Genomic DNA, 27,014 nt, shown 5'->3' on the forward strand with positions numbered 1-27,014 from the left:
TGAAGGACCTGATGCACTTTCCGTAGCATCGCATGCTAAGCACTTAAGGTGTTGGTTCTCTAGATACAGATTTAAAGAAGCGAGATGACTATGTAGAATCTTTGGGACAAAGGCCTTACAAATAGCACAGGAGGTATAGTCATGGTTAAGGCCTAGGCAAAAGAGACAAAAATCATAGGAATCCTTATATGGAATTTGCTTTCCACACTGACACTAACCCATCCTAGATGACATCAGCAAACAACAGTAGCACAAAAAAAGTAAAAAAAAAAAAAACAATGGGACACTTAACTGAATCGGAATCTACAACTTCACTGATGATATTATGAAGCACAAAAGGCACTGAAATAGTCCAGACTTCAGAACTGCAAGTTGGTATAACCATACACACGACAATTGTGACCTAGGTTTCGTCTTTAATTACAGACTTCTTCAGAACAATAAATTGTAAAAGCACTGGGCATTAAGCACACTTGTATTAATTGGATAAATGATCTTAATTAATCTCAATTAATTCAATTTAACCCACGCATACCCAAATTACAGATTTTTTTAAAAACAGATAAAATACAATACATAAAAGAACTATAATAATTATAACTTATAATTATTATACACACTCTAAAATGTTTTCCATTTTTACAAACACTAACTTAAACAAAAATTAATTATCCCTTAATATGTTAATATTTTAATATAGGAGCAATACGTATGTTATTTATGCCTGGAAACACTGTAGCATTTAGTATTAACTGCCATTTCATTTCACAGATATCAAGGTGAACATCTAAAATTCCACCTTGACTGTCTTTATTGATATGTTGTATCACACAAAATTTGAACTGATGGCCATTATTTTGTTCAATATGTCTTACTAAAGCATTAGTTTTCCTCATATGTTTGATATCTATAATATGTTCACTAATTCTTTCTTTAAATGTTCTACAAGTTTTTCTGACATAAAATGCTAAACATTGACAACACTTTGCTAAATAAACAAAATTTTTTGTGCCACAGTTGTAATGCCCATACAAACTGATGCCCATATCAGCCACCACTATTTTATAATCTGTAGGCATAATATACTGGCACATATTACATCTTCCACATTTAAAATTACCTTTAACCCTACTTGTATAATTTGCATCACTCATACTCCAACTATTTCTTTCAAACAGTTGTTTAAAAGATTTTCCTTTTCTATATACATATTTGGGTAAATTACTTAATTTGTTCCATACCATACTATAAAGTCTTAACAATCTCCAATTATTATGTATAATGTCTACTATATGCTGAGAATCATAAGAATAAGTGGTGATAAAATAAATATCCAAAACATTTGTTCCACAATTTTCTTTAGTATTCTGTATAATAACATCCTCTCTGTTTTCTATAGAACCACTTATTATTTCGCTATTTTTAATGGGTTTATTGATATCATTGTTATTATTCTGTGAAATATACTCACTGTTACTCATAGTTAATAAAGCCCTGTAAATACCATTATTTCTTTTTCGCTTCACTTCATTACCAATGGATTCACACAACATTGTGGGATATCCTCTCTTAATAAACATACCTTTTATGAAATCCACTTCATTTAAGAATTCTTGTTCATTACTAACCATTCTGGCTGCCCTAACCATCTGACCTTTAACTATAGCCTTTTTCTGATGGTTAGGATGCCAGCCTTGATAAAAGTATGAATTTGAAAAGGTGGGCTTTCTGTATATACCAGAAGTTAAAATTCTGAGTTTTATCAACTTTACATCCAAAGATAATTCATCTTTACTATATGCATATGTAAATTTCAAAAATTGCACTGTTTATATAATCCATGAACATTTTGATTTTTTTCAACACTACCTTCCCATATCACAAAAATATCATCTAAAAAACTGATATAGTGTTTAATGTATGGTTGGAATTCACTAGTGAACACATTGCTGTTCAATAGGATGACATTACATAATTAGCATATATGGGGGCACATGCTGCCCCCATTGCTACTCCTATAATTTGCTTAAAGTAATGGCCTTCTAAAAATATATAATTGTTGTTTAACACAACCTCCATTAAGGTAATAAACACATTAATGCGGTCTTGATCCTACATCCCTGTCAAAAATAATTGATTTTCAAGTCATTCTAAGCCTAACTCACTCGGAATTACCAAAAACAAATTGCATACATCAATGGTAAGCAATACTGTGTTTTCACTTATATTAATTACTTTGAGCTTCTCCAAAAGATTCCATGAATCTTTTGTAATATAGTCAAATTTCTTTATTCCTTTTTGTAGATGGAATCCAGAAATGTACTAATAAAGCATGTTTTACATTTTCCATCTATTGGCCTAAATTTAATGTTGACCAGCCCTTTATTTTTGGAATCACAAAAATGTTGCTGACCATTGGATATTAATTTCTTAAATACTGCTACTCTGCCTCATCAATTTGACCCTGCATTAGTAAATCTTCTATTAAATCAATTTTTGAATATGCTAATGTACCTGATTTAAACTACTTGAGTATCATCACTTAACATATTTAACATGAAATTCACATAATTATTTTTATCCATAATAACTGTACCACTGCCTTTATCAGGCCTCATATATCTAACAGATTTATCATTAATTAACTCTTGCAATCATTTTTGTTCATCCTTGTTCAAATTATTAACTAATTCAAACATACTTTTATCAACACGGTCCCTACTTCTGTCCATATATTCTCTTATATCAAGCTCACAAATCTTTTCAAAAAAACTTCACTGATGAGCAAATGACAGGAGAAGATGTTCGGACATGAGGCAGAAAAGTTCTGAGCATGATACGTGCCAACGTCTGCTGTATACCCAACGTCATTTTAAGACCGACATTGGATGAGATCCTATGTGTGACATTGCATGTATCTTACAGTAGATTCAGACTTTTCTATACTGGCCAGATGTGTGGGGTAGCCTGTGGTGGATTCCCTCATGTTAGGAATACTGCAACATATAGAAGAGAATTACATCTATGTATATATATATATATATATATATATATATATATATATATATATAAAGAGAGAGAGAATAATTAAATGTAAAAGGAATGAAACAGTTAAGTAAGGCATCTCACATTGGCATTGTAAGTTTAATACCTGTTTATTTGGTTATTAGTGCAAAATGGAATAGGTTCATGAGCCAAGTTAATTATTTTCTCTTTCTGAATTATGTACTATACTATATGGCAGCAGACAGTGTTCCATTCACAACTGAGATACTATAGGAGTGGTTTGTCCATGTTCCATCTGTCTACATATCACTGATACTGGTATAGTAGTCAATGTCTCCAATATTCAGTGGTGCTGGAACAGCCTTCAGCACTTATTGATTTTCTGTAGGGAATGTTGCCTTTACCAGCCACTGAGCACAGTTAACGCACCTGTCACTTCCATAACCGTGCACTGCAGATCTGCACACCACAGTCATGCTTAATAAGGTTCAAAATGCAGGGTACATCTCTTGATTACATCTTTCCTGAACTGCATCGCACCAGGTCTGCAGAACATACATCCTGCAAAATGTATCAGTGTTAGTTTGCTGCAGACTTTTCTGTAACCCATCATAAAACTATCCAAGAAGAATTTAAAGAAAGATTAGTAGTTAAACTTAGAAACACATAAAGACATTGTAATGCTCATGGTGTCGTGGAAACATTTTCAATTAAAATGAAATAAAAGAGCAATAATATCAGACTTTAGAAAATCCTGTTCTGCATCTGTGAATGAATGTAAATTACCAACAAGAGAGACAAATGTATTAATAAGTACATTGTGGATGTAAACATATAACCTGCTTGTGTAATTTTGTTTAGGCTTATTTGTATTCTTGCTCTGCAGATAATTCTTGTTACTGTCAAATAGAAGAACAACTGGAGCAGTGTTCCTGGATGATTTGGGTGATTCTATGTTTATATATTTATATATACACTGTATAACAGAAACATACAAATCCAAATGTGTAGTGCTATTGCAATGATCACATTAAACAAGTAAACAGCCCAGAACAAATGTACAAGGGCTACTGTAATTTTAATGGCTACATATTATAAATAGGATTTGGGAGGGGGCATTTTGCTATTGACACATTGGTGGGACAGAACATCAAAATGGTTGGTGGGAATTTTTTATTATGTTGTAGAAGGTGCATATTGATGTAATGAGATAATTAGCTTCTATTGCAATTTCTGTGTTGATGTAAAGCATGCTCCTTAGGTTGCATTATAATTCATAGAAGTATACAAGTCAATACCTGGAGAAGGTTTTGTGATCTGCAGTCTGAATTCACGCTGGATGTGATATTGTTTTTCTTTTTTCCTCATGAACTTACTTAGCTTGAAAAGATAAAACAATAAAAACAAACCTTGAGCAGCTAGTGATGGTTTGTTTATCATCAAATTCTTGATAATGTGTTCAAAATTTAGATTAGTGTGGCAACAAATGTTCTTTGATTTTTTAATTCATAAGAATGCACAATATACTAAAATTACACCAAAAATATTTATCTTTTCTTATCAGCAGATATTGAGAATGGAAACTGCCTACACTGAAAATTTTAGCTATATAGAGTTATCATAAACATTACCGAACTGAGTTATTGAACATGGATTATAAAGAAGCACCAGCTCAGGAAAGGAGGGTAAGAGCATTATTAATTTATTTGCCAGTTTCTAAATGCACAAAGTGTTTTATGCTCCAACAGCAACCTCAAATGATGATGAAAAACTACTTATTAAAACCAAACATTTGTCAGATTTAACTAGCAGTAACCTATATAGACAAAAAATGCTGATTACATTTTGTCATGTGCAGCAATGAATATGGATAATTCATACTAATAACAAGACATTTGGAAGCCTGTGGAGAAGATGCATTGGCTAAGCTTAAAATGGCCTGCAATGACAGTTAATCCAATACTTACCTATATGTCTTTCTAATAACCCTGATTCTTCTAAGGACCATCCTTTAGTTCAGTTATTGTAATTGTTTAAACAGATGTCAAAAAATAAATTTTAGTCTAAGTAAAATTATCAGAAGATTAAAGATCACAATATTAGATCATTTCAAACTGATTAAGAAAAATCTTACAAATATTTCATATAAGCAAATGTCATAGATGGACAGTGTCACAGTTCATGCCAATTTGTATTTCATGTGATAGAAGGGGGTTAAATTAAAAACAAATAGGTGAGCTGCAGGATTACAAGTAGCAGACCTTGCAATAACATTAAAAGTTACCTGTACTCTTAGTACATCTTTTAACTTCCTAACACAGCATAAAACAGTGCATTGTCTACACAGATATCAGGCAACGTCTCCACCAGCTGAATCAAGTGTGCCTCCTTGCACAGTGGTTCACTGACTGACAGACTGCAGTTAGCACTGTTAAATGCAAAGATATTCATATGATTGAACATACTAAATGGTAAAATGCATTTAAATGGGTAAAAAAAAGTCTGTTTTAGTTCCTTAACTGAATGCCATTTAACAAATTTCATTTGCACTCTGAAAGTGCTCCCTGCAAAATGTGTTACCTGTTAGCCTGAGTATTTTGAGTGTTTTATACATCACTATCCACTGAGCTGGAGAATTAATAGGATAACAACAGGTGATCACCTCATAAGTTTTTTCATCATAAGAAATTTTTAATGCTTCATGTGCCAAAGTGCACAAAAGCCGACAATTATGTATGGTAACCCCATTAAACATATTATATCCTTGTAGAACTGAAATGCATTGATGTAAGTCAGCTCCGATTGGTTACCAGCATACCAGAGTACACTGCAGATTCCTTAGAGAGGTTAGCAGGTACACAGAGCTAATAGCAAAATACCATTACATGTCATGTTATATGTAAATACTGCATCATATGGATTTCAATGAATCACCATAGAATACAGCTAGACAAACAACACAGCTATATAATGATGTGTATGTGTGTGTGTGTGTGTGTGTGTGTGTGTGTGTGTGTGTGTGTGTGTGTGTGTGTGTGTGTGTGTGTAAGGGGGTGTAATTTGCATATGGTTGCACCCACAAATTACTGTTTTTCCATGTGTCTCATAAATACACCACACTTCTCACTTGAGATTTGCTTCACTTTAGTGCAGTGAACTTTTGCATATTGCTGTCTTCTTACATACTAAAGAGTATGGAAAGTGGCCTTACATAGTACATATTTTTGTCAGCAATGTGTAACTTGTAAACACTCTATTTTCAGTACATTGCACTTTTCATTCAAACATCTTATATGTGTTTTGCTTGCACTAATGTTTTGATGCTACTAATAAAACTACTGCAGATAAGATAAATGAAGCAGCATTGGTCCAACTGTTTAGATAGGCAGTTCACAGATTTTTTTGTCAAAGCATTTAATGGGATTCAGCACCATAATAATTGTGTATGTTTCTCTATCTCATACATGTGAGAGATGCACTTATATCACCAAACTGGAAGCAGCTTCTAATGTAATTTTTAAGTTGTCTGTAACCTATATGAAAGGTAGAAATGTTCACATTGTGCCAGAGCCATTTCTACTTATAGCTTTTCTGAATCTGGACAAAAATAATAGCAAAAGTTTCTTCTAGATTCTTTGTCAATTGCCCAAGTAAATTAAATTTAGTTTTTCTCTGTCTGCATGTTCTGCAGTCATTATATATAGGTCTATATTTCTCTTGGAGGGCTTTGCTTTTCGATCATTTTTATGTCTGTAAATAAGTAACTAAAGTGCACCATGTTTAATATGAACTCAGATCTGTTTCTCTTTTTTGTTATACCTCCTTTTTATAACATGACCTTACAATGAGTCCAGTCATATAGACAACAGCAGATACCTTTTGTGAGCTCTTTCACTGGAAAACAAGTTATAAAATATGTTTCATGTCATGCCATGTATTTCCCCTCTACTGTCTTTTAAAGGAAATACATAATATAATTTCTTTAGGTTTATTTTCAAACAGGTTTTCTGTGATCACTTTCAAAAGTGTGCTGACTTAGTAAAGGTTCTAACCCTGAACTTTATATTAAGGGCCTGAATTTGCTTCAAACCATTTTTGCTGATAGTCAGCACACTTTTGAAAGTGATCACAGAAAACTTGTTACCATTGGTCACATCAGTCATTATCTCCTATGAATGCAAATCTAAGCTTGGAATAAGAGATGGGTACCAAAAGGTATCTCTTTCTATTGGATGAAATAAATATGGTCAGAGACAGCAAAACAGCAGGTAAATCATAGGAACAAAGGTGAGATTTCTCCCAGTAATGTCACTGATGTAAGTCTGAGACTGGTTTTGGTGAGTGGTGGATCAGCTACATTGCATGGGTCAAGTGATCCACTGGATCACTGATTCCACAACTCTTCCTCTGTGATAGAGTAAGGGAAATGATCTGCTCTTCATTTGTACCAAATGGGCAGACAGGATAAACATAAGAAAGTCATCCTCGAAATGAAGTATAATTAAGATAGTATATTTGTCAATATACATTAATACTGTTATCCTCCTCTATCTGAGATAAAAGTAGTTAATCCCAATGGGATACTGCATACTAAATAATCATGTTGAATGAAAACAATCTGATTAATACAAATTAATTGAATGCAAATGCTCAAATGAAAATAATTTTGTCAAAAGAAATGCTGAAAATACACATAGTACAGCAATACAATGCAGTAAGTGAAATATTTCTTATGTTAAGCCAAGCCACCCAAACATCAGATATATAAGACATAACATGCAACATTTCCCTAACCCTAACACTAAACATAACCTAAGTCCCAAGCCTAAACCTGAGCAAAATGCTAAATCAAAACTTTAATTGATCCTGTCCCTGAACCCAGCCTGTAAAGTTGCATAGCACTGATAATAGGCAGAACTTCTGTAAAAGCTTAAGCCAAACTCCAGTACTTACCCTAAATTTGCTGACTTGTGTAAGTACTATAGTGGACATAGATGACAATATCAAAATGTCATAAAGTCAGCTATCTCAATGGCAGGCTGACATGACTGAACATTCATCATAGTGAAAAAAAAACATCTAACATCTTTTTTTGCAGGGAGGTTTGCACCCCCTGTCAATTATGTATGTTAGCTTTGAGATTGCACTACAGTAGTAAAAGGGCCAATACCCACATCCCTACTGTCCCATGATCACACATTCACTTCAGGTGTATTTCCCTGATGTTACTGTGCTTTCTTTCTATTTTGATGTTCTGCAGGTCGATCATGTCAGCTTGATGTTAAGATATTTTGATCTTCTCAAAAGGACCTACTGTAATAACTTTATTTGATCCAATGTCATTTCATTAATTTGCATTGTTTGGTCAAATGGAATTTCAGGTAAATGTAACATTTGTAAAAATCAAATCAAATTTATTCAAAACAATTTTAACAAATTACTGCTAACAAGTAACTTGACCCCACAATAGCATCAGAAATGTGACTTTTACATTGTACTAATCCTAATCTAAGCCCTAATAACAACTGAACCCAAAATCTCACTAGTACCAGTGAGATCCCATTCTGATATCCCAACTTTTAAATTTCACTATACTTTTTCATTCCTTTTTCCTACCCTACTTCACTCTTTTCTGTATTCACTAATTTCCTTAACTATGTGCACTTTTAAAAATGCAGTAAAAGTAATCAAAGTAATGGTGCTGGAAAACATACTGTAACCCATCAGAGGATGCACATATGTTAGTGTTTAAAAAATTAGCTTTCTTCCCTTTACTATTACTGATGATAACTGTGATGACTGTTCACTGGAGTTTATCATGCTGCATGTCATATGCAAATTGATGCTGCCTAGTAATGATGGCACACTCGGTAAAGAGTAATAACTGAATAAAGAAATGAATGGTTCATTACTGCTCTACTGCCCTTTTAAATATGGAAACATTAAGGGACCACTGTGGGGAAACAAAGTGCATATATGTTTGTATTACCTTGAATGAAGTTCTGCATAATCCAAACCCATCTTAAGCACAATAATTAGTTATTTGTAATTTTATTTTTTGATTCGTGAGTGCCACATTGGAGCCAACATCTTGACATGATCTTGTTTTCTTGGAAAATTCCTTTTTGTCCACAATGCGTTTCAAATGCACAACTGATAAGGTTATTTCACCATTTTCTCTCTTGTCAGATCACAGTTCCATTCAGTTCAAAAGGAAATAGAGAGAAATGCTGTTAACTGTGAGAATTCTCAGCAAAAGGGATTTACAGTGACTCACATACTTGTTCCTAATTGTTACTCAGTCAGTCAAAAGTGCTTTCAGAAGTACAGAGATAGTTGAGATAACATAGCCTTTTTAAAAAGTGGAATTTTGTGAATTTCAAGTCCTGTCATCCTCCACCCTTTCATTCCCTAAGTCTAACAGAGTGTCATACTTCCTGATTTGCATTGCTGTGCTAATTATTTAAGATTGTCTCATTGGTTATCAGGCTTCTTTACTTTATGGGTACAAAAGATTAAGTAGATTTATGGTCCCCAGGACAGAAAGTTTCAGTTGTAAATCTGTGACACATTAAAAGTGCTGGGAATTTTGAGTCCTCATAGCTTGGGTCTATATTAGATGAACGAACACTTAAAATGTCGAGTATGACATACTACACAGCTTTTAAGCGAAAGTTCATCTAAGTGAAATCCCATAATGTCAAAACAAAGAGTTTCGAAAACTTATAGTTGGCCAGCCGTCAGGAAGCCAATGACTGACAGCTAAAATGTACTGTACACCATTAACCCCCCCCCAAAAAAAACTAAAAACAAATCAACAAACAAAAAGAGGAGGGCTGTGTCCCCCACACCCCAACTGTGAGATTGGACCACAGTGGAGGACTGTCATAACATTACACAAGGTGAACGATGAGACCGCACCACAATGGAAGACTGTAAGAATGGCTAGACAAGATGAACGTCCTGACGTCAGCCATTGGCTTCCTGATGGCTGGCCAACTATAACTTTTCAAAACTCCTTGTTTCGACATTCTTAGGTTTCGCTTAGATGAATGTTTGCTTAAAAGCTGTCAAGCATGTCATACTCGACATTTTAAACATTCATTCATCCAATAGGGAACCAATAGCTTTATGACCCTAGCAATGTGAAATAACTTTAGATATCTTGCTATTTGTGTTTTCTTTGGCAAGAAACTTTGAAATGTGATAGATGAAATGATATAAGCACAGCAGAGACAAATTTCTAAAAGAAAAGTGTCATGAGGTTTCATTCAGCCGCCATATGATGTGCACTGTAGAAGCTTACTAGGATAGAAATGCCACAGACATATCTCTCAGGTGTGTACCTCATTACTAGGAACGTACCTCATTTGAGGTCTTAAAAAGTTCATGTTCCTCAAAGTTCCACATTGAAAGGGTCTGGCCCACAATCTGTAGTAGGAATTTTTTAAGTAATATCCATGGAAAATAGAAATAAATCATATTGATTCATTAAAACATCTTTTTTATAAGTGAAACCTGCATATTTTAACCATCATATGACCCTCCTAATTGAAGTTGTCAGTAAGCCATTAGTATGTGTTCCACATTTTGCTCATTTGTTCCACATTATGAAGGCTGGTGTTCCTCATTTTGAGTATAGAAGGTTGAGAACCATGGCCACAGAAGGGGTAGGAACTGCTAAATTAGGCTTTTTTTAATGTGTGAAAATATGGAGCTCATTCTATATGGAGGAAATACACAGTGAGGAAAGGAAATACAGTTATGGAATAGCAGTCCTTCAGCTGTAACAGTTTGTAGATCATTCTGTGGGGTTGAATCACGGTCCCCATATTTATAAGATCAGACATGTTAAAATATGCACTTATTGAAGATAAAACATAATTACCACATGATTTGTTGAGTTTTCCTTTGCAAACACTTTATTAATTAATCCTGTTTCCATGAATAGGCAGACTGTTGAGTGATTTCACTGACCCTTTGTTTCATGGATATACTCCTTTACATGCATAAGCTGACTCATAGAGTGGGCAACTCAGAATAAAGGGAAAATATAAATTGTTAAGAAAATAAACTTCTTATACTGAAGTTAACCTTGGAGTCAATATATTTAAAGATCATTGGTGTAGGTTGTACACTGGGTCGCAGCCTTCTGCAAAAGCATTTAGTCTATTGCATTTATGTTGAGCAGGTTGACTTTGTAAGCTACAATTTCAGAAACTGTAAATAGATTGGATTTTTGCCAGTTCATTTACAATTCATAGGGTCAGGAAAAAGTGAGACTTACTGAATCATTATTAATCCTGTTATATGAAAGACTGGTATAAGATTAAATGTTCTGACACTCTAAGCTGAAATCAGAATGTATTTCTTGACCAGACTTAAAAATCGTGGTACATGTGATTATTTTATTCAGAGCTAAGAGCTGGATCCAGCCTCAAAAGTCTGAAATTGCTGCGCTGTGTGACAATTTAATTTAATTTCTTTCTTTGTGCAGTAACTGAATTTCTTCTAATGGTGTTTTTTTTTCTTTTGAGGAACGGACATGGACAGAAAGTATGCAAATGCACTATATGTAATATGTTAAGCCATTTGCAGAGCAGAAATAACCAATAACTGTAAGCTGCACCCAAATGTTTAAAAGTTTTGTCACAGCAGACTAATTTTGGCAGTAATAACTGTATGCAGTTTGACAGAATAATAAATTCTGAAGCATTATTTGCAGCTTCAGCCACTGAACTATTCTTTTGAACATCTGTTTACCTAAGTGAAACAGTTCCTTTTCTGTAGAAATAACCAAAAGAATGCTGGTTGAGAACAAATTTCCGAAATTATTTTCATTTCCAACTACATGATTAATTTAATTTCCTATCACTAGCATGTTTGTGCAGTTTGAATAGATTTATATTTTATTTTCCATATTATGTATAGCTGTACCTAAATTGGATACTTTAATTTCCAGATATAAGCAGCTGCATGCAGCGACAGCGTGTTTTGCAACATTGTCATTTTAATGCTGTTTGCCTTTGCTCCTTTTTAAGAATGAATCATTAAGGATAATCAGTGAAAGAATATAATAGATGGATTGGTGATGAATGTGCAGGGACGGTCTTACTTTTCATTACAAAACCTATTTTTTCATCTAACATTCTAAAAAACATCATCTGTATTCTAAAAAGAGCAATAATGGACATTTAGGCTGGTAGGCTGGTATTTGTAGTTGTTTGTGCAAATGTGGTAGGGGTAGCTATGATATCTGAGAGTGACTGTAGCTAAAGAGCAATTCATAGAGGCTATTTACACTAATGTGCAATGCCTTAAGTATAATCGAATGTAAATGAGAAATTATGTAAAGCTGCATATGCTAATGAGATGCTGTTAAGATTCATAGTCCAATATCCATGCTGTATGCACATATGTTGTTAAACACTTTGTTGCACATCTGATATTGCTTTGCAATCCATGAACTTGCATGCAGAGATCCCTTCAATAATTTGTTCAAGTATGCACAAGCACTTCAATGGCACCAAATGAATGATTTCTCTCAAAGATCCCTTCAGTAGTTTGTCCATGTACACACAAGCACTACAATGACACCAAATGAAACAGTTCCTCCAGTGAGTCCAGCAGTAGTTTGTCTGTGTACGCACAAATGTTTCAATGACACCAAGTGAAACATTTCCCCCAGTGTTCCCTTTAGTCATTTGACCAAGTATGCAGAAGCACTTCAATAACACCAAATTAAATATTTACCCCAACAACCCCTTCAGTAGTTTGTCCATGTAGGTACAAGCACTTCAGTGACACCAAACAAAACATTTCCCATAGCAATGCCTTCAGTAGCTTTTTTATGGATGCAAACATTTCAGTGGCACCAAATGAAACATTTCCCCCAGCGACCTCTTCAGTAGTTTGTCCATGTACACAGAAGCACTTCAATGACACCAAATGAAATATTTCCCCTAGCGACCCCTTTAGGAATTTGACTAAGTATCCACATCAATTTCAATATCATCAAATGAAACATTGTTCTCAGTGATCCCTTCAATAGTTTGACCAAGTATACACAAGCATTTCAATAACACCAGATGAAACATTTCTCCCAGTGACCCCTTCAGTAGCTTGTCCATATATGCACAAGAACTTCAATAACATCAAACTAAACATTTCCCCCCAGTGACCCCTTCAGTAATTTGACCAAGTATCCAAAAGCATTTCAATGTTATAAAATGAAATATTTCCCCCAGTGACCCCTTCAGTAGTTTGTCCATGTATGCACAAGCACTTCATTGACATCAAACAAAACATTTTTCCCAGTGATCCCTTCAGTAGATTGTCCACGTATGCACAAGAACTTCAATAACACCAAATAAAACATTTATCCCAGCAACCCCTTCAGTAGTTTAACCAAGTATGCACAATACTTGAATGAGACCAGCTGGCATCATGATTAAGGTCTTCATCTCCGTGCACAAGGTACAAGGTTTGATCCTGACATTCAGCCAATGCTTGTTTTGAGTTTGCATGTTCTCCCTGTGTGTCTGTGTAGTTCCTCCCACCTACAAAACACATGCTGAGTGTTTCCTTCTCAAATTCACTAAAAGAATGGAGCTGTAGGCAGCAACACAGACTTTACATGGTGCCCTATAAGGGGAAGAGTTGTATAAACCAACCGCTTTGGGCATCTACTGTGGTGTGCAGTATTCTCCTCATGATAGGAGAACATCAATCACAGACTGTGCATTGTTGCAGGGCTAGCTCTGTATGTTGCCAAATGGACCTGGCCAGGACCTGGCCACCTATGGCCTACTTCCATGCTAAAATAGGCACCTGTTGGCCAGCATGTGTCCACCACAGCCCTGGGTCAATAAGCTTCTGACTGGCTAGTGTCCAGTTGCCCAGCTTGGGTTATCTGGGATAGCTCTGTTGAGTGAAAGCTGGAAGTAAAACCAATAACATGCTAAAACTGAACTAAGAATTTCTATACCTCAATCTAAGTTCGCTGACTGGACTAAAGTGGATGCCGTTATGGTGAGGAGGAAGCTGGACATCCTATTTATCCAGGAGACAAGATGGAAGGGAAGGGCGATAAAGTAAAGCCACATAGCTTAGAATCCAGAGTCTACTACTCAGGATGACAGGCAAGAAATGGTATGGGAATTGCGGTGAGGGAGAGGCTTCAAAAGACAGTGAGAGGTGACATCAAAATTAGTGACAGACTCCTGGCAGTCAGACTCTAGCCAAATAATAGAGCAGTATTCGTAAGCTCAGCCTTTGCCCCACAGCAGGTTGTAATAATGATGAAAAGAGTGCATTCAGGCAGCAGTTACAAGACCTACTAGATAAAGCAGGACAACATGAATTGGTGGTAATCATGAGTGACTTGAATGCACATATCAGGACAGACAGAATAAGACATGAGGACTGCCTGCGTCCACATGGGTGTGGTAACAGGAATAAAGAAGGAGTGGCCATTCTAGACTTCTGCCTGGCAAATGGCTTGATGGTGGCAAACACATGGTTCAGCAAGAAAGACAGTCACATGATTACATACAACAGTAGCCAACATGCAACTCAGGTAGACTTCCTCCTAGTAAGGTAAGGGCACTGGGGCAAAATTGCAAAGTCATCCCAAGTGAAACAGCTGGCCCACAGCATAAACACCTGGTTGCCACAATCAACTGCAATCAGTGGTCAGAGAAGGCTCTGTGGTCAACAGAGACCAGGCTAAAGACCTGAAAGTTGACTGGAGAGAAAGCAAAACAGTTCAAGGAATTACTTAGGACTCTAGCACCTCAAGAAGAAGAAGAAGAAATGGGTGGAGTTGAAGAAGCATGTTACTGCATCAAAACAGCATGTGTGAGGACTACAGAACATATATGTAGCAGAGCCAGGTATGGAAATAAGATGCATAAGGAAAGATGGTGGTGGAATGCAGAAGTCCAGGAAGTCATGAAAACAAAGGAGTGCAGGAAAAATGAAATCAAGGAAAGCAGCCAGCTCAATCGATGTCAGAGCAGATACAATCAAGATGTTGGGTGAGTTAGGGCACAGAGGGCTCCTGAGAGTACTCATAGCAGTATGGAGAGAAGGGAATATCCCAGCTGACTGGGAAATAAGGATTCTAGTGTCAGTGTACAGGAACAAAGGGTACATTCACAACTGTGGGTAGTACAGAGGTATCAAATGCTTGTCACATTGCATGAAAGTGCTGGAGAGGATAACTGAAAAACTTATACACAGAGTAATAGGAAATAAGATGGGAGATAAGCAAATCTGATTCATGTTAAAATTAATTAAATATATTTATATAACGAAAGAAGGTGGAAAGCAGGAGCAAGATGGCTTGTCTTTTAAGTAATCCATTCTTTTAAGTTCTGAATTCGCAAGTTGTTTCACTGCTGCTGATATTTGTATGTGGGACATCTCAACTTGTAGGTCCAAGTACTCAGAAAGCATTTTCAGTGGAGATGAGATCGTTTGTGGTTGTTTGGAGCACTGCACTTCATTTGACTGAGATCTAAGGAAGAAATGTGGGAGGAAAGATTAAATGTCACAATTTTGAAGATGTGACAGAAAAAGACTGGAAGCCTCCTTTATAGGTACCTCTTTGCCCTAAAGAGGATGGTGAGTGTGTTCAAATATGAAAGAGAGAAGCACAAATATGCATATTGTATTTGAAATGATTTGAAGGTTGCTTAGGCATTTACTGTAATCACAGGGTAAAAGATAGAAGCCACACTTCAGCTGTGGTCATAGCCTAAGAGTCTGAGTGGTGGAATTTTGAAGGAGCATTATTAAATTTCTGTTTTACATGAACAGTGTGCATTGTTACAGGTAAAATATGAATAAAGTAAATGTCTAAAGATGAAGTAAGTCCAATTCAGCTGAACTGAAAAGAAGAACTAAGCTGGAGGATGGATGATCAAAGTCTGATGAAATTCCTAAAGAATTTCCTATTGTGTTTTTTTTTTTCAGTTTAAATTAAGTTATTTTCTGTTAAGCCAAGTGTGGAGTTTTTAGAGATCCTATTGAGGATCATCTTTGAAAGCAGGATGAGTAGTCAAAGATTTGAAGAAAACATCATCTGCATAAAAGATGACATTAGATAAGTAAAGATCAGCAAAAACAGAGTTAAATGAACAGCCTGAAAATTAGTGGCCCAAGAACAGAGCATTTAAGGACCCAGCCTGACTCTAAGAAAGTTGTCTGTAAGAAACTTGTAAATAAGAAAAGAGTGTTAGATCAAAAGTGTGCTGAGGTCAGGCCAGTAATTAGGAGACTATGAAGAGTACTGATGAGGAACTTGTCATCCGTAGCTACTATTATGAAATCAGTGGAGAGAAGTGCATACTGCATACTTTTTCTAAAGATTAATTCCTATTGCTCTAGTGACAGTCTGCGGTGTTATGAAGCTTATTTGTAATACTAGTCTCTTCAGGTAGTTTAGCAATGAAGGATAGAATGTAGATGTGTCTGTATTCTGAGTGCTGCTGTGGAAGTAAGTTTTAGGAAGGGAGGAGATGAAGGATTATGTTTAGATGTAGGGACTATTTCCTGAAATAGAGTGGAAAGTTGAGCAAGTGGAAGAGAAATGCCTTCATTACAGAGTATTTGGAACTATGGAAAGATCCCATAACCTGGCTCATCATAGTCAGAAACATTGTGTTGCTCAGCATTTAATGCATAATTACAGGTCATCACTGTGTTTGTTGGTGAGTGGCTTTAATTCATAAATTTAATATTGCTTTGAGTTTCTTCTCAATGTGTTGGATTGCTTGAGCCAGGAGAGCACTCTTTGGAGATTTTTTCACTGCTCTCCATTGTGATGTGACCTTAATATATATAATTTAAGGTTGGGGTGGATTGAAACATTACAATTATGGAATTACAAACAGCAACAACAGTGGCCGATATGTAACATGGAGATCACCCTGAAGCAGAAACAGAGCAAGATGGTAAAGGAGTTAAATGACCCATGAAATGACATCAGAACACACACAACTTTGAAACAGAATGATGACACTTTCAAAAATTACAACTACAGTAGTCTTATTGTTAGAGATTTGTATTTTGATTTGCATTCTGGCATTTAAAAAGGGATTTATGTTTCTTTCAACTAACAGTTAAGATTTGGTTAATATTTTACTTGCCTCGAAATTGTTTTGTTGGAAGATAAATTTAGCAATTATGTTTTACAATGAAACAAACACTTACCAGGGCATTCATATGACTAATGTTTTAGTGTTTGCACTCAAAAGAGTTTGCCTAATCTTGCCCTACACCCAGCTATTCTGTGTTTTGAGAAAACTGTAAATGCAAAATATGACATTTTATCAATTGGAGACATTATATTAATATGAATGTATTGGTAGAAGAGCAGAAACTATTCTTTCATTTATCTAATAACAGAAGTGAAAGAATTATGAAACATATGAGGGCAGGGAGTGATCTTGATGGATTTCATCAACTATTTTGGAAAAATAATGGAACTGTCATTGAATGATTTAATTTATGAACAGATATCATAGAATGTGATCTTGGGGCAATGTAGCAATTGCCTCATGTACACAGACAACCCTCTCCTCCTACCACCCAACACTACAACCTGTGAGAGATGCACTTATCTAGCCAAACTGGAGGTAAAGCTCTCTCCAACCAAGAGTGAACGTGACAGTAAAGAGAAGAAGGTAAACACTTGCACCACACCACACTCATCACATAGTCCTACTAAATCTACACCACCAAAATCCACACATAGAAACACAAAAACATTTGCAGAGGCTCTCAGTAATAATCTGCTCAAGCAACAGAGACCTCCAAAGCAGAAATGCAAGCAACCTCCACCCCCCAACACAACCAAAATGACACATAGCCCACAGACTCAGTGTGTCACTCAACCACAGCCTATAAGGCAAAACAACGTACCCAACACACTAGTCATAGGTGACTCTATAGTCAGGCACACTGATGTCCCACTCACCAGGCTAAACAAGGAAAAGGTCACTGTCAGCTGCCTATCGGGTGCCAGGATCCGCCACATAACCCCACACACTCATGTCACTCCACAACAAGTACATATATGACCCTGTCATCGTCCATGTTGGTGTGAATGACCTGAGACATACATCCCTGGACTACATGAAAAGAGACATGCAAGAGCTCTCCAATCTTGTAGCCCAGGCAGGTATGACCCTAGCCCTGAGAAGCATTCTGCCATTGCTCAGAATGATACCACAGTACAAGGACAAAATGACTGACTTCAACAATTGGCTAAACTTCTGGTGTTATTCTGATGGGATCCAGTATCTGTCTGCCTGGGACGACATGGTCGACAGACCACAATGCTTTGCCAGAGATGGCCTGCACCTGTCGCCCCTGGAATTCCAGATACTGGCTAAAGCTCTTGCCGCCTTTATAGTGCCTTTTTTAGGTAAGGTTCAAATGACAAATTCACCACCTTAACAGGAACAGGCAAGCAAAAATTGAGGGTAATCATACTCAGTGCTAGAAGTCTAAATCTCAAAATGCACTCACTCGAGGCACTCCTTAAAATGGAGAACATTAATATCTGTGCCATGACTGAGACCTAGTTCAAGGCTCCAGAGAGCATCCCTGCACTACCAGACTATAACTCATACCACACTTTTCAGCTATGTAACCTGGACCGGAACACCAGAGGTGGAGGTGTGCACATATTCATTAAGGCTATCCACACCTCCAGGCTAGTTGCTCAGCATAACGCATCCAAGGTTATCTAAGTGCAACAAACTCTGGGCAAAACTGCAATCCAAATTGTAGCTTGCTACAGATCCTCCACCATGCCCCAGGATTCTCACTCCTCTTTTCTTGATATACTGGAAAATGTTAGAGTTCAACCAAACACCCTAATAATGGGTGATTTCAACTACCCCACCATTAACTGGAAAAACTACTCCTGTACTAACTCCTTCACTCAATGTTTTCTGGAATTCATAATTTCCAATGCCCTGGATCAACTTATCCACACCACCACCAGGGGCAACAATATCCTAGACCTAGTCATTACCAACATGAGTGACCGGTGTTCCACACCTGAAGTCAACTCCTCGTTCATCCGATCCGACCATAAGCTAATCACCCTAGATATCCACATCCTGCCCCCACCCTCCATTAAGGAAACCATGGTAAAACATTTCTCCAAAGTCAACTTCATGCTTTTTAAGACAGAAGTGGCGAACTTCATGACACCCATGCAGATGGACAATACAGTTACGACTGCTGAATCCTACACAAATGTACTGTGTAAGCACTTACACAAGTGCATGGATTGTGCTATCCCAAACAGAACCAAGACGCTATCCTCCAAAAAATGGAAACCAATCTGGTGGTCCCCTGCCATCAACGAATTGTACAACAGAAGGAAAAAAATGTTGCAAAAGAGAGTAAAATCCCATGAGTGGAGGAGCTCCCTGGTCAGCCTCAGTAAGAAGCTGAGATCCCTTATAAGATCCTCCAAAGCTAGCTATGAAAGCAAAATCACCACTGAGTCTAAGGACAACCACAAAGCATTCTATAGCTATGTCAAGAATCTCAATGGCAACACCTAGATCTGTTCTGAGTTACAACATAACGGCACATTACAGAACCAACTGATATTGCCAGCATCCTAGCAGATACGTTCAGTGCTAACTTTACCCCCCTCTCACCCCCTAAAGGGCCCATATCTATACAGGAAGAATGCAGAGCCCCTGTAATCACAACTACGCAGGTAAAAGCTGGACTCTCTAAAGCCAAAAACACAGCATCCATGAGACTGGACAACATTCCAGGCTGCATTTTACATGAACTTCAGAACGAACTGGCTCCCCACCTAAGCACCATGTTCACTCATAGCCTCACATCAGGCTTTGTGCCCACTGAATGGCACACAGCAACAGTTATCCCACTCCACAAAGGGGGAGCCACCACTGATCCTGGGAACTATCGCCCTATTAGCCTGATGAGTTTGGTCTGCAAGGCCATGGAACGTATCATCATGAAACACATAAACAAAGACAATGGTAACCTCCAAACTCTGGAACCCACCCAGTTCAGGTTTGTGAAAGGCAGATCATGTCTCCTGAACCTGATCAACTTCTTTGAGGCAGCCACCAAAGCCGTAGACGAGGGTAAGGTGGTTCACACAGCCTATCTTGACCTCACCAAGGCTTTCGACACCATCCCCCATTCTGAAATTATAGCTAAACTCACTAAACTCGGTATAAATCCCTATATCACAAGATGGGTTGCCAACTGGCTCACTGACAGAACCCACACTGTAAAAGTTGCAAACTCCAAATCTGACTTCAAACCAGTGACAAGTGAAGTACCAAAGGGTTCAGTCCTGGGACCTCTCCTGTTTGGTATCTACTTCGCTGAAGTACAGGCTAACACAGAAGGCCTCTGGCTAACAAAGTTCGCAGATGACTGCAAACTATGAGCCATAGTAGAGTCCCCAAATGATGTGGACATCCTACAGAAGGGCCTCAATGAGACAGATGCCTGATGTCAGAGCCATGGCTTCAAGCTCAGTGCCAAATACATTGTCATCTCCTTTGGCAAAAACTCTGTACCCATGAACTTCCACATAGGCAGCAGTCTAATTAACACCGAATGTGTGATAAGAGACCTTGGGACCGAGGTGGACAGTAGTCTCTCCTTTGATAATCACATTGCCACAGTAGTCAGGAAGTCCTTCTATGTGGCACACCTCATCACAAAAGGGAACTCATCCAGGAAAAAAGAGGTCATCGTTCCCCTCTACTCGACACTCATTAGACCCATTATAGAGTACAATGCCCCTTTTGGAATGCAGCTGGAAAGGCCACAGAAGTACCTCACAAAGAGGATTACTGGCCTCAAACAGATGCCCTATACTGACTGTCTCAAAAAACTCCAGCTTTACTCAGTAGCATATCGCCTTCTCTGAGGTGATCTCTGCCTAACATACAAAGTTATGTCAAACCCAGAGCTGTTGGACATGCTACACCTAAAGAAATCCCAATCCCTACGAGCTACACGCTCTAGGGACCTAAACTTTATCACCACAATAAACAGGACATGATGGAGGGATCGATTCCTGTCCCAGAGACTTCCCATACTCTGGAACAAGCTACCCATCTATGTCAAGCCAAATTCTTCATTAGCACTCTTCAAGAAAAATCTTGATGAGTGGATGGGAAGTAGAAAATACACCCCGGGGATTGCTTCTGTGGCTCCGCTTGACAGTGGCAAAGGAAAATAACTTTCTTGGGTGGCATAAGCCAGGGAACCTTGTTGGCTAGGCTTACTTAGGCCCTTGGGCCGATAGCCTAGTACCTACCTATGAACCTTTGATATATATTTGTTACTCTAAAATTGACTTTTTGAAAGATTTGTTGTTTAATAAGGTGATTATATGCAAGGAATTAAATTTTTTCTCAGTAAAGGACCCAATTCTACCACGCTTTTTGGCATGCTGAATGCCCAGAAGAAATTTATACCCAATTGTAGTAGCTTCTTCTTTAGTTTAATACCAACACTGGAATTTGTAGAGGATCCCTCACTTGTTGCTATTAAGATTATTAATTTATTTACATTGATTCCCCACAATCTGGGACTTGATAATTTTGAGAGATTATAATGAGTTGCCAAACAAAAACATACAATTGTTAACAGAATTTGTGGGCATTATTTTCAGTTTAAACTTTATATTTTTTAAAGTTCAGTATTTCCACCAACCTTTAGGGGTAGCATCTACTCCACTGTATGCTAATATTTTTCTTTCTTACTGGGAGAGACTTTTATATTTAAATCAGAAGTGTGTGAGAACATTTTAATGTATGCTAGATTCTTGGATAACATGCATTTGTTTGTTAATTTGGAATGTTGGCGCATGTGGCATAATAGATTTACTAAACTATATGGAATGATTTTTTTTAATTTACTTATAGCTTTGATAAGCACTCTGTTAATTACTTGGAAGTTATTATATACAAAGACTTTGGCCGGTATTCATAGTCCTGGCCTCTGGTTGTGTGTAGCAGAAATCTGTAAATAGCAGTGCAGAATGGATATTAAAATATAGTCTACATAAACATGCCTACTTATATGAAAAGCATAAAATATTTAGGGATAAGTGTTAAGGGGAGACATGTTACATGGATAAAGCTCCTCAGACGTTGGTGTATTACTGTGATTCATAGAGATAGACATAAAAGGGCCTCATTTGCATACAAAACACTTTAAGAACCCTGGACTTACTCAGATATATTTAGCAGCACCATATTAACTTGAGATAAGTGGAGTGACGAGGCAAATTACTTAGGAAACCATAGACTTTCTAAAGCAAGAATCATAATAGAAGTTTGGGAAATTAATATGAAAGAGTTAAAAATGAGGTAAGGTTATTGAGTTTACTTGAAGATATGTTTGTTTTATTTATATGATGGGCATATTACAGTGGTTTTGGTGAATAAGCTGCCATGTGTAAATGGGAAAGCATTACAGTAGCAGTGGAAATGATTAGTAATCACTGAGAAAAATGTACTTTGTTGGTTGGGAGGGTGGCCTAATGGTTAAGGTGTTTGCCTTACAAGCACAAGGTGCAGGGTTTGAGTCTCACAAGGGATAATTGGCTAGGCTTACAATGTCTCGCAAGGGCAGTTAGCTTAGTACTAACCTATGATTTTAGTGATTTGGTAGATGTGAACAGCAGATGCAGGGTGGTATCCAACGAGACGGAGCCCGAATAATGGAAACATTCTTTACTCAATCCAATGATCAAAATGAAGGACAAATACACATAAAGTCACAGTTTAAAAATGATAAAACAACAAGTTAAGCGCTTTCGTCAATACTCAGACTTCTTCAGAACAGTGAATTGCTGGCTGATAACTCCTTAAATACACACCCAGTCAATTAGTAAAATATTACCCCACATCATTTCCTTTCAATTAAGAAGCATCACAGGAAGTGTAAGGTAGTAATGAATACTCCCCCTGTTTGCAAGTACACAAAAAGTCAACTAACCAAATGTTAAATCAATAGTGTCACATGTAAAGAATGTTATAAGGCAAAATACCAATGACAATATAAATAAATCATAACATAAATAACTGTTTAAGTTTCAAAAGTGGTGCTATAGAAGTTCTAGCATTAAGAGCTGGGTGGGAGTGTGCACTCAGCCGGATCTGCCAGTTTAACTCAATGTACTCCAAATATTCCTCAACAGGTCCGCCTTTGTCCCAAATCAACTTGTTCAAGAATAAAAACTAAAACTGTGATTACTTTGGTCATTAATATGCCTAAATAAAGCATTCTTCATATTTTTCTGCTTGATGTCATATAAATATTGGTAGACTCTAAGTCTAAAAGCATTTTTTGTTTCCCACATAATAACCTTGGCAGTTTTACATACTGCAATATAAACAACCCCTTAGTATAGCAAAACATTTTCTTTTTATTAGTAATGGATCCAAAATTCTTAAGATTAAATTTGTCTGTATCCATCATGAAAGGGCACTGGGGACATCTACCACATTTATACGTGCCACCTCTAGTGAGATTAGGTTTGCCTTTTTCAAGTAGTCCTTTTATTGATGTACTATATAAACTATAGTGGGTCTCTTACCTATCTTGTCCAAGACCCCAATGTCATTATCAAAAACCTTCCAATATTTATGTATTATGTATTTGATTTCTTCAAAATCTGCAGAATATGTGAGTGTCAATGCATGTGTAAAAATAGTATTATTGTGCCTCACATTGTTGTGGCCATCCCTATTGCCCAATAGGGCTCTAAAGTGTCCACTGGTCCTCTTATTTATAACTTCCTGAATGATGTTTGATAGAAAAGGCTCTGGATAACCTCTTCTCTGAAACATATTGGACAAATTGTCACATTCCTTGGTAAAGTCGTAAATGTCAGACACCATCCTGGCCAATCTAACACATTGGCCCTTGACCAGGGCCTTCTTCTGGTGCAAAGGATGTGCACTAGTAAAATGTAATAATGTGTTAGAATAGGTTGGTTTCCTATATAGTTGGGAAATAAAACAGTTGTTCACATAATCTTTCTTTATGGTGATGTCCAAATAATGAATATAATCTAGATCCTTGACCATAGTAAATCTCAAAAAACTGGTGGTACTGTTCATGTACGAAAAGAACCTATTCAAATCTTGTTCTGATTGATTCCAAAACAGGACAATATCATCAAGGTATTGCCCATACAATACCCATGAAGTCCTGAATTCGGAGTTAAAAATGTATTGATCTTCCCAATGTGCTAAGACAATGTTGGCGAAGATTGGTGCACAACATGCACCCATGGCAACTCCAAGCCTTTGTTTAAATAAATGTCCTTCAAATGTAATGAAATTATTTTCCAAAACCATCTCCATACAAGTACGGATGGTAAAGATGGTGTCATGATTCATTGACGAATTACTGCATAGAAACTCATAGAACCAGTCCAGACCTATATCATGTGGTATAACTGAAAACAGGTCACAGACGTCAATAGTCACCAGGATGAGGTTACTGTCATACATATTCTGATTGACTTTACCAAGGAAGTCCCATGAGTCCTTAATTATAGTAGTCCGATTATCAAGGACCCCCTTAGTCATACTGTCAATGTATTTTGCTATACTAAATGTTTTGGAGGCTTTAGCATCTACAATGGGTCTTAAAGGTGGACTGTGTATTGATTTGTGAATTTTTGGTATTCCAAATATGGTGGGAATCCTGGGATGTTTGGTTAAAATGTAGTTGTGTGTGTCTAGTGTGATTTGTCCATTCAGTAAAAGTTGCTCCAATTCTAAGTCAATGTTACGGTATGCTATGTTTAATTCATTTCGTGAGGTCTCAGTGTACACTTCACTATATAGTATGTCAAACATTCTACTATTGTAATCATCAGTGTTCATAATAACCAGACCCCCACCCTTGTCCAGTTTCATAAGTCTTATATTAGTCTGATGTAAAATTTCACTCAAAATACCCTTCTCCTCTATTTGTAAATTGTCTATGGGTGAGTCATTATGCCTATAACCCAATCGTGTTCTAATGTCGTTTTCACATAGAACCTCAAATATTTGTACCAAAGGGTGATTGGGAGGTTGAAAGGTACTTGGTCTTCTAAGGTTTGAGCCACAAGTAAAATTACTGTCAGGAAAAAATAAAGCTAGATTTAATTTCCTTGTAAATAGTTTTAACTGCACCATAACATCTACTATGTTGCCCTTGCTAGTAGGCACAAAATTCATACCTTTGGATAGAAAATCGGCCCATTCCCTAGTGACAGTAAGACCACTGTAATTATAAATACTGAAGTCACCCAAATCATTGGTCACAATTGAAACAATCACATTCTCAGTCTCAGTATGTGATGGGCTGCTTATCTCCGGTAGTTGTTCCACACCCCCCCCCCCGTGGTGCAGATCGAGGACTGTAATAATTCAACCTCATCTGTCTTTGGTTGATTAGCCTCTCTGATCTCCTGAGGGGGGCTTGTTCTAAAGGGATTTCCTCTCCTTCCTTATCATCTTGTGTCTCACAAGCTTGCCCTAATGTATAAGTACTGTGATTACCAGTCATTTGATTAAATTGCCCTCTTGGGGGGGTGCCTCTTGGGGGGTCTGGATAAGCCACACTCTTCTCATAATCCATTTTGTCCCTACATAACTTCCTTTCCTTTCTCCCTTTTAAATCACTGAGTTCGTTATAAACAGTATCAAACACAGCATTAAAAACATTTTTCTTAGATTCAAACAATAAGTCATTTTAAATGTTGACATCTACCTGATTAATTTCTCTTAACAATAGTGCCATTTTCTTATTGTTATCAATACCAAAAATTCACAAATCAATACACAGTCCACCTTTAAGACCCATTGTAGATGCTAAAGCCTCCAAAACATTTAGTATAGCAAAATACATTGACAGTATGACTAAGGGAGTCCTTGATAATCGGACTACTATAATTAAGGACTCATGGGACTTCCTTGGTAAAGTCAATCAGAATATGTATGACAGTTATCTCATCATGGTGACTATTGACGTCTGTGACCTGTTTTCAGTTATACCACATGATATAGGTCTGGACTGGTTCTATGAGTTTCTATGCAGTAATTCGTCACTGAATCATGACACCATTTTGACCATCCGTACTTGTATGTTGATGGTTTTGGAAAATAATTTCATTACATTTAAAGGACATTTATTTAAACAAAGGCTTGGAGTTGCCATGGGTGCATGTTGTGCACCAATCTTCGCCAACATTGTCTTAGCACATTGGAAAGATCAATACATTTTTAACTCAGAATTCAAGACTTCATGGGTATTGTATGGGCGATACCTTGATGATATTGTCCTGTTTTGGAATCAATCAGAACAAGATTTGAATAGGTTCTTTTCGTACATGAACAGTACCACCAGTTTTTTTGAGATTTACTATGGTCAAGGATCTAGATTATATTAATTATTTGGACATCACCATAAAGAAAGATTATGTGAACAACTGTTTTATTTCCCAACTATATAGGAAACCAACCTATTCTAACACATTATTACATTTTACTAGTGCACATCCTTTGCACCAGAAGAAGGCCCTGGTCAAGGGCCAATGTGTTAGATTGGCTAGGATGGTGTCTGACATTTATAACTTTACCAAGGAATGTGACAATTTGTCCAATATGTTTCAGAGAAGAGGTTATCCAGAGCCTTTTCTATCAAACATCATTCAGGAAGTTATAAATAAGAGGACCAGTGGACACTTTAGAGCCCTATTGGGCAATAGGGATGGCCACAACAATGTGAGGCACAATAATACTATTTTTACACATGCATTGACACTCACATATTCTGCAGATTTTGAAGAAATCAAATACATAATACATAAATATTGGAAGGTTTTTGATAATGATATCGGGGTCTTGGACAAGATAGGTAAGAGACCCACTATAGTTTATAAAAAGAGTACATCAATAAAAGGACTACTTGAA

The 27,014-nt window shown here is 36.9% G+C and overlaps 1 protein-coding gene across 11 annotated transcripts in view; it reads left to right on the forward strand.

The window, feature by feature from the left end:
• MGAT4C (MGAT4 family member C) overlaps window positions 1-27,014 on the forward strand; it is a 3,121,932-nt gene that overhangs the window by 2,684,236 nt on the left and 410,682 nt on the right. For 10 of the 11 annotated variants that reach the window (XM_044088415.1, XM_044088413.1, XM_044088419.1 and 7 more), the window contains one exon: window positions 4,574-4,691. The gene's annotated coding sequence lies outside the window, so the exon portion shown is untranslated. Of the gene's footprint in view, window positions 1-4,570; window positions 4,692-27,014 lie in introns of all 11 variants that reach the window. The other variant, XM_044088414.1, reaches the window with a different exon arrangement.

Source organism: Protopterus annectens, chromosome 11.part0, assembly GCF_019279795.1.
Source record: "Protopterus annectens isolate FY-2018-M chromosome 11.part0, PAN1.0, whole genome shotgun sequence".
Classification (NCBI taxonomy): Eukaryota; Metazoa; Chordata; order Ceratodontiformes; family Protopteridae; genus Protopterus; species Protopterus annectens.